This window comes from Zeus faber, assembly GCF_960531495.2.
Source record: "Zeus faber genome assembly, chromosome: 11".
NCBI lineage: Eukaryota > Metazoa > Chordata > Actinopteri > Zeiformes > Zeidae > Zeus > Zeus faber.
In genome coordinates, this window is record NC_137205.1 from 7,313,956 (window position 1) to 7,323,556 (window position 9,601).

A 9,601-nucleotide genomic window follows, 5' to 3' on the forward strand; every position below is an offset into this window, starting at 1 on the left:
TCAGATGCGTTTTTCACTACCTGGAAATACCCTGTTTGGTTATGATGAGGCCCGGAGCCCGGAGTTTAAGCTAGTGGTGGAACAGAACACAGTTGATCCGTGATCCGTACAGATCGCCCCGACGGTTGGGCTCGCATGTGAACCGCGGATCAATTGCAAAATTTAACCATCATAGTGAAATACAGTTTTACTGCCGCTGTTACGTTTTAAAGTCATAGTTCCATAAATCTCGACAGAGTTCCAGTGAAAAGAAGAGACAAGACAGATGCGTGCTGTCTTTTACTGAAACACAATGATTGGTTCATAAAGTGTCATGATTCCGTGAATCGATCGAAATGAGCGTTTAATTTCAAACCTCAAATCACAACCAGGTTTGCAGGTTTCTCTGTAATTTTGTGGATAATATTGTCCGACAATAGTGTGATCTCTAATGTAACTTTATCTGAAAATGAACTGTGCACTGTATCGCTAAAGCAGAGCTTTGGGGACGGGGACAGGGGCCAAGCCCAAGCCGCAGGATCCAGAGCTCAGCTTGAGCGTAGCGTGTGCGTATTTAAAGAATAAGTGTGCTCCGATTAAAAAATATATGATATATTTTACAATATGTCGCACTTGCAGTGTGTTGAAAGATTTGTCTCTTCACTGAGCCGGATGAGCCGGCTCATATGAAAAGAGCCGGCTCTTACGGCTCCCAAGCATTTGTATTAATTCATGAAATTTTATTGGATATTTTGTGGTGTGGAGATGGGATTTTTTGGGAGCAGCCACACCTGACCCGGATCTAGGTGATTGGGTCAGGGTGGCTCTTTGAACTTGATCTGTGAGAGATCTTGAACTTGATCTGTGAGAGCCGGAATTATTACTGGTTGGTAGGTGATCAAATACTTATTTCATGCGATAAAATGCATTAATTATTTAAAAATCATACAATGTGATTTTCTGGATTTTTGTTTTAGATTCCATCTTTCACAGTTGAAGTGTACCTATGATCAAAATGACAGACCTCTGCACGCTTTATAAGTTGGAAAACCTGCAAAATCGGCAGTGCATCAAATACTTGTTCTCCCCACTATAACTGGTGCATGATAGAGACTTCATCAACACGCAACAAGCCCACTCCCTGGCTGTGAACCACTCAATCGGACATTGCGCAGAGTTTGTACTCGGTTGCTGGCTGGGTAGAGTCCAAATAGTGTCCGGGTCAAATGATTCACATACAGCTCCTCCAGGTAATGTCCGGATAATTTCAGGGTTGCAGTGCATGTGTGAAAGCAGCTTAGGGGACAGCTTGGGCATTACAGTACCTAGCAGTTAATCTATGATACACACCCCCGCACATACACACAAAAATACAAGCTCACAGCATGCCGCCCCCCCAAAGAAAACCCACAACAACAACAACAAACGAGGTATTGACAGCGGGAAGAGAGATACTATTGTGGTCCATTCCCTCCGCCACGCTGTGCTAAGACATTGCCTGACTCACTCCACCCGAGGAGGAGCAGGACATGTTTAATGACTGCCGAAAAATGTTTCCTAGCGAAGAAAAGAAAAATCTGTCACCAAATAAAAAGTTGGTTTAGGCGGAATGCTTTTGACATTCCACAGGGCATCTAAAGGGCAGTTATTGTGAATGGTTTCAGATAGATAGATAGATAGATCGATAGATAGATAGAAGGTTAACAATAAAAAAAATAAAAAACTAGTAACCAGTTAAAATTTGTGTTATTTTACTGTTCATACATAATTAATTTTTTACTGTATTTTTTTTTTTTTTGTTTTACGATGTATCATTACAATTTCAAATGTATTCAACATTTCTAAGAGGAACGTATGCCTCTTATTTAAAAATATATATATATAATGCCATTTTAGAACAACTTCCAGGGACCTCAACCTGGTCCCTGGTTTGAGAAACGTGCAAAAACTAGAAAGACCAGTGGCACGCTGTGGGCGTTCCTCACAATCTATAGAATGCCGCACAGCAGGCTGGACTGAAAACACAAAGCTAGTTTTGGGAACCATATGGATGTGTATGTCTGTGATGAGCAATAAATATAGGCCTGCATGACGATGCCTAATGATAACACACTTTGACTAGAATGAATTAATACTAATACATACAAATATTCTGAGTTCCAATGGAGGGCAGCATTACTTCCTACCAACACAAGAAACAATTTTCCAAGCTTCCCAGGAACGCAGCATCGGCTCCCTCTCGTTGCACATATAATGTATAACAAATTTGGATGATGACATTACAAAGCGCCCCGCTCCACCACTGCAGCCCACCCTGCTCCGCCAAGGTTCGGCTACTTCCAGTAAATATGTAACGTTTTCTTTCACAAATTCCTGCTTCAAATCGTTATCATTTTATCACCCAACACAAAATAAAATTGTGCTTAGAGGGAATTATTTTCACTGGACATTGTGACCGGGCTCTGGTTGGGAGGAGCGTGAGTTTGAGTTGAAATCTGCGTCTTAGGAAGACCTGTCTCATCCCCGCTGCGTGCCGCCCCGCGTTTCTCTGCTCTGTACTTTGGCTGTTAATCTCATGTTTGGACTAATTATTTTTCTATATTTTTTCGGCTCTTGAACACATCACTTACTCGTACAAAGAGCGGACTTGACTGTATGTGGTCACGTGTTTTTGTGGACTAATGTTTTTTGGAAGAAAGAGATAAAATATCAAATCGAACAGATCCACAGACATCTACCAGGTAAGAAGGAATATAAATAGACAGATACACCCCTAGTTTTGTAATCTCTTACCACTACAGAGCGACAGAGTCAATACTGCGCACTTGACACGGTGCCAATGTACATTCTGAATCAGAACCTGCACATTTATAGTACATAAGTCTTACTCTAAATCTCATGTCGTTCATTTTGCTTACAAACGGTGTCATGTCGGTCAAGCACACCTGGATACTTGGGGCCAAATTTGATTTATTGACTAATTTCTGCTCCGTATGTGGAACGATTTGGATCAAACTTAAACCACGAGATGTTTGTGACATAACGGTTCAAACGACACCTCAACCGTGTTCGTAACTACTGACATTGTTGTGTCCCAGATACTTTTGGCCCTGTTGTAGATACTTTGGCATTCGATGACTTAGACCACGCCTGTATATTTGGGTCAAATTTAGTCGGTTTTTCACTCATCTCTCCTCCGTATGTGGATCGATTTGGATGGAAGTTGAATTGCGAGATGTTTGTGACATACGACGACACCGTGTTCGTATGGTATAATCGTATTGATAGTTTGAGCCCGAAAAATTCAGAATCTTTTTCCCGGGCAAAAGAAATCCGAACAACAACAATATTGCTCCCGTCCTGCGAGCTGTATCCCTAATAAACAGTCGTATTTGAAACCACGTGATTTTGTTATTCGACGCGTCCGTCATGGTCCGTCAATGGTGACAAGATGATCATACAGCAGCCTACATTTCTCTTTCGGGAATATCTCTTTCCTCCGTGGTATTTGAACGTGGGGGGATACAACCGTGCCTTTGTAGCTCCACGTCCATTCATTGGATGCCGACAGCCACACGCTGACACGGAACACAGCAAAACATATCCGGAGAGAGAGAGAGACCACGCCTAAGCAGGAAACATGCTCTAAATACCAGAAAAAAAACAAGGTTAGAAATTACCTGGATTGTGCTTGGTGGGGAGTTTTTGTTTGTTTTTTTTTAACCGTTAAAAAGAAAGCGTATGGAAAGGAGACGAGGCGCGCCCGTCTTCGATCTGCTTCGGTCCGCACGCAAACACACGCAAACGCACGCGCACACACACACGCTCACACGCCCTCGCGCAGAGAAAGTGGGAAGCTGCGAGCCTCGCGGTGACGTCATCTGTTAGGCCCCGCCCACTGTGGATCCGAGGCGGGCTGGGCGAAGGGATCGTAGTGCGCATGCGCGTCGCTACACGACCGCGTTGACGGTGGTGAAGAATGGCGGCCTCGCTCTCTTAGATGCCTCTCCACGCACCGATTTAGGGTTTATTTCTATATTTTATATTGAGGTGTAATTTTTATGTATCAGTAGGATATCCTCTCCACATTGTCACGGGGTTGTTGTATACGTTTGTATACTCCGTTTGCAGTCCAGCACCAAATATAGTTTACATTACAAAACTTATTTTCCCATAGAAATGACGGAATTCGATATCAATTAATTTGACAGAAATGAAACAAACCACAAATAAAGAGAGTCAATGATATAACTTGTTGCCAGTGATGCAAAGTAAAGAAAACCAATTCATAAGGTATCCAATGTTATGCTTTGGATGTACTGCAATAAAGTGGGTTGACAATAGAAATGTGATATTCCTGGACATTCAAGACATAAATAAAGACATCCAGAAACGTAGAGTGAGTTTCCCGTTTTTGTGAGGTTCAACATCTTTCAATTAAGGCTTAAACTGCATTCAAGCACAGCAAGGAGCTGAAACAGTGGTACATTTCTGAATCTTAAAATAGGTCAAAGTGTTGAGCGAAGTTGTGCTCTGATCCGATATAAATGATGGGGAACAAACATTTCAATCTGGGTTGAAAAATAGCAAAGCCTATCCTTTAATCGAAAGGATAACACCCAGCAAAACAAGTTTTCCCGTAGACCAGCGGCATTCTTTTTTTCTTTTCTTCTACAGTACATTAAAAGTTTAAAAAAAACGTCTTCATGACATTTTATTTTGAAAAGGCGGTTGAATCAAGCATCACCCCCCAAAAAACCTACCCTGAAAAGGTAAAACGCCGACAAACATAAGAAGAACAATGACTCCCTCTTATTTTCTGTTGTCATTTATTGGTCAGTATTTCTCACAGGCAATAATAATCGTCATAATAGTGCACTTTTCCTCTTTTTTATTTTTATTTTTTTACTACAGACATTTCTTTTCATCATCGTCGTTTATCAAGTTTTGCTGTACTCTTGACCCCCTCGAGTGTCCGATTTTTCCTTAATTCGTATATCGAGACAAACTTTGTTCTATTGTGCATGTTGGGGCTGAGGCCGGGGAAAGAAGGGGAAGTTGGAGTGGGGAGGGGGTGGGGGTGGGGGTGGCGACGGAGGAGGCCGGGCGGGTTGGTGTTGGTGGTGGTGGTGGAAGGGGGGGGGGGGGGGGGCAAGGGGGTCGGGGTGTTGCGGGGGGAGGAAAAGATTATAGTCTTACAATCATAACTGTTGAAGAAGAATGAGCGATAACGATGAGGAAGAAGAAGATATGGCGACTACAGTGTCGATAAAAGATAGTGAACATACATAGATACGAAGAACGACGCACGATGGAGGAGGACGAGTGCACGGGGCCTACGGAGGTGCACCGCACTTGGAAGTATGCAGGATATAAAATGTACACAAGCGGGGGGGGGGGGGGGGGGGGGGTGAAGGGGTGCAAGGGTGGGGAAGTGGAGGTTATTACATTAGTGGGTTAGGTGAGGTGTACTTAGTTCCTAGAGGACAGAGGGTAGGCATCGAACATACAAAGAGGGCGGCGGAAATTGTAGAAAATGCAGGTGGGATCAGACAGGCGGGCGGGCGGGGCCGAATAGCTGAATGGATGGATGGAGGTAGAGAAGGGGTGTTTTGTCATGCCGTCGGGTCGTTTCGCGGCCCCATGTCGGCCGCGCACATTCAAAGGCGAGTCGTCGAAACCGGCTCCTTGAGCCCGCCCGGTTTCTCCTCTCTTAATGTTGCCCTCACCACATTGTGTACATCTAAACCCCGAAAACAACTCCAAGGGGCGATCCAATTTGGGATGGAGAGAGAGAGAGAGAGAGAGAGAGAGAAGGGCCTGTGACGTCGCTGACCCCCATTTTCACCTGATGTTGTAGACCCCTAGTCCAGGTACGATACTGAGACCACCCCTTCCGGAACCGCAAAGAGACACCTTTTTGGGGTAGGCTAATAAGGGAGTTCACGCCTTCAGGGCAGGGGCGGAGCATAGGTTTCGATGAGGTTAACCATGTTCATTAGTTGTCGAAAATCTCCAACAAACACAGACGTGTGTGTGTGTGTGTGTGTGTGTATGTGTGAGTGAAACTAGGACCTAGAAACTAGAACACCCCCCCCCACACACACACACACAAAACACATCTTTGTAACATTCTAGTAGTGGGAATGCATCGGCTTTACTTGCCTTCTATATGCTGAGCGTCAGGTATTATAAACAATATGACAAATGAAAGGAATTTATGAATGAATGAATGTTTGCATGACTGAGCGAGTCTCCATGTGTTATTATTGAGTCGAGGTCAACCTGGTAGACCAACGGTGGCAATCCCTCACTGAGTGTGTTCATGTATGTCGAGTGAGTGTGTGTGTGTGTGTGTGTGTGAGTGAGTGTGTGTGTGTGTGTGTGTGTGTTTGTGTTTTAGCTTAAATCATGAAACGTGTAAAGGAAATACCAATAACAAGCAAACAATTTGAAAAAACAAAACAAAACAACAACATTACAGAGTAAACTGCTGTAAAGTTGTGACCAGGGTAGATTTTGCAGCAGTTTTCCAACCCAACTAGAGGGCGCCTGTAAGCAGGTTCCTATTTTCTCGTATTTCTTTTGAACAGACACCACAATCCTTTGGAACGCGGATTGGACCAAAACGCCTTGTTCGATGTTCGCGTAAATTTGTACGTCTTAAAGCGCTGTAAGTCCTAATGTTCATCTTGAACGTCTCCATGCTATCAGCTGGCGTCAACTTACCCTTTATGCCCCTTTCTGATGTAGGGGCTGTGTTGGGCTGTACATATGCCTAAGTTGTGGTACTACATACCTATCACATGTCTTAAGCCCCTTCCACACACAGTTCCCAGTAAAATACTGGGATAACCTTTCCGGTGTTATCCCTAACTTGGTTTATAGAGGAATGAAATTGCGGTGTGGATGCATTATTCGGCAGATGTGTATTTTATTACCCGCCAAAATTTGCATCCCTTTACTTTCTCAGACCAGGTGAGTGTTAGGTGTTTGACCCCAAAGTGAATATAAAATGAAGAGATGAATGCATTACTTGGCCCTGTGAGGCGCATATAATTCTCCTGGAGGACAATCAGAATTCGGCATTCCGAATATCTATCCCTGCTCCCATTCACACATGACCCCATGCAGGAACTGCTCTGCAACCTCGCTGGGAAAGACTGCATGTGTGAAAGGGGCTTTATATGCAACTGTGATTTTGTATGTGGGACAGTCCATCTGTGCAAGTTTTTAAATATTGAACTCTGGTGGCTGAGGTGAGCAAATGTGGTGTTTTAAACAGTAAAACTGTAATTCCTTATCAACACTGTTCATGTGTGTTCATGACAAATGTTAAATTTGACTTTCTTTTTAACATAATAGTCACCATGTAAAATATAATACACACCACCATTACAATCAAAAATATCTCTTGGCTGCACTAAAAATGTCTCCAAGATCCATTAAGGATCTTAACCAGTTTACATGGAAATCAATGTCTTGCAGAACACCAAATTATTTCTTTCCCCCCAAATCTACTCAAAATTCAACAGGTTGCCATTTGTGCTGTAATACTGCCACCTAGTGGCACTTAGGCGAACACACCTCATTAAATTACGTCAAGCGTTGATAATGTAGACAGGCTACATGCTTTCTCAATAAGTAACCGGTAGCCTAGGGAAAAACATAAAATAAACTCAAAAATTATTAACATTATTTACAATAAACTTGTCAATAATGTCACCGTAAATCAATATTGTTTCTTAAGCCACATTCAATCAATTGGGCGGGGACGCGTTTTCTCTCTTGCTTTACGTTCAAAATGGACGGTACACAGTTGACGCGTTAACGCGAACGTCGAAGGAGGTGTTTTGGTCCAATCCGCGCTCCGTACACACCGTTCCGACTCCCGCCGATGCGTGACGATTAAGTTAAGCACAAGAAGGAACAGAAAGGACGCAAACAGCGCGAACAAACATACTGTACACAATGTAAAATAAATCGATGAATAATATTATAAAGACGTTTTTCGTCCCTCCTCATTTAATAAACGGCGGAATGCGGTGAAGAAAATACTCGCGGCGAAAACCTCGAAAAGAAATAAGCTGCTTCACTGCGCTGGAAACGGAGAAATGGGGTGAAGTCCCGGTGGCGGTGAGGATTTTAAATAACTAATAAATAAACAAATACAAATAAATAAACGAATAAAAAAAAATCAACACAAATAAATAAACAAAAAATAAATAAACAGTATAAAAAAAACACATTGGATTCCAATCGATTAGCTGTGGCTTCAACTTTCCTTGTTTTTTCCCCCCCTCCCTCTACCAGTGCAGCGTTTTCCCCACAACATTTCTCTGCCCCCTTTTTTGTCTCAAGTTTCCCCCCCCTCCATTTTCTTTCTCCCGCTCTCCCCGCATCTTGTGTCTGGGTCTCATCTCCACATGCTCTTCCCTCTCCTTCCAGAGAGAGAGAGAGAGGGCGACGGACACACACATCCCGGACGTTCTCCCAAGTTGCGTGACGATCCATTCTGACAGCATGGTTGTTCCTTCGAGTGGCCATTTTGGTGTAAACTTCACTCCTCTCCTTTTTTTCCCCGCCGTCCTGACGTTTCCCCTTTTTAGAGTTGCTCCGATCTCGGCGTTTTAAAAGAAGAAATTCCATTTTGTTTCTTTCTTGACGCGTTACCCCCCTTTTTCCCTCATCTTTGGGTTGCCATGTTTGCAGGCACGTCTCTCAGCTACGACGACCGACGACATTTCCTTATCACAAAAATACCTATCTACCCTCCGCCGAGCTATCCTTCACGTGTCTATCAGCTCAAAATTTCCCGTGCATCTATCTATCTATCAATCTATCTGTATATATATCTGTCCGCAAGGAGTATAACTGCCCGATGCGAAGTGTATTCAAAGTACAGCTGAATCTCTCTTTTCTCCACCGATAAAGGCAATATGGTATCGTAGCTGTTGTAGACTGCAGAGGTGCTCCGAAATTATGTCCGATCGTCATCATCATCATCATCATCGCGACATTTTTTCAATCCACACGACCCCGGGGATAGGGCGTCATCAGCGTCTTGAAAGCTACATAGACAGAGAAGACCCTTTCGCCCTTTGACCTCTGGGCGGCCCTCGGCTGGGGAGACGCTCCGCTCGTGGTATCGTTGTTGTTTTTTTTTTTTGTTCGTTTAGTTTTTTTTTGCTTTGACATTTTATCTATCTCGCCTCGAGAAGGTGGCGAAGAGGAGACGGGAGATCTGGTCGGGCGACGTGGAGGAGGAGACTCGGCGAGTGACTGGATGAGTCGAGTTGAGATTGAGGTTGAGGTTGAGGATGAGGTGAAGTTGGTGGCATGGCTGGTGGGTGTGACAGCTTGACTGTAGACTGAGGGTTCTTCCCCATTGGATGGAGCAGATCATGGATTCAGATTGATCTCCCGTTGGTTTTGTTGGCGGAGAGCGGTTTTCTCACTTCTGATGGGCTTTGTTGTTAGAACGTCCTGCGTCGCTCTACGGAGAAAGATCGGGTTGGGGGGATGGGAGGGGGTCTGTCCTTGAAAACACCAGCTGGAGGTCAGCTAGAGCCCCCCCGAGCCCCACCCCCCGCTTTTTTTCACCCACCCCTCACCCCTTCAT

At 44.0% G+C, this 9,601-nt stretch overlaps 1 protein-coding gene across 1 annotated transcript in view; it reads right to left on the reverse strand.

The window, feature by feature from the left end:
* Positions 1–3,751, reverse strand: part of cpt1a2b (carnitine palmitoyltransferase 1A2b) — a 44,185-nt gene extending 40,434 nt beyond the window's left edge. The window contains 1 exon segment of the mRNA XM_080009364.1: positions 3,660–3,751. The gene's annotated coding sequence lies outside the window, so the exon portion shown is untranslated.
* Positions 3,752–9,601: the final 5,850 nt, after the last annotated feature.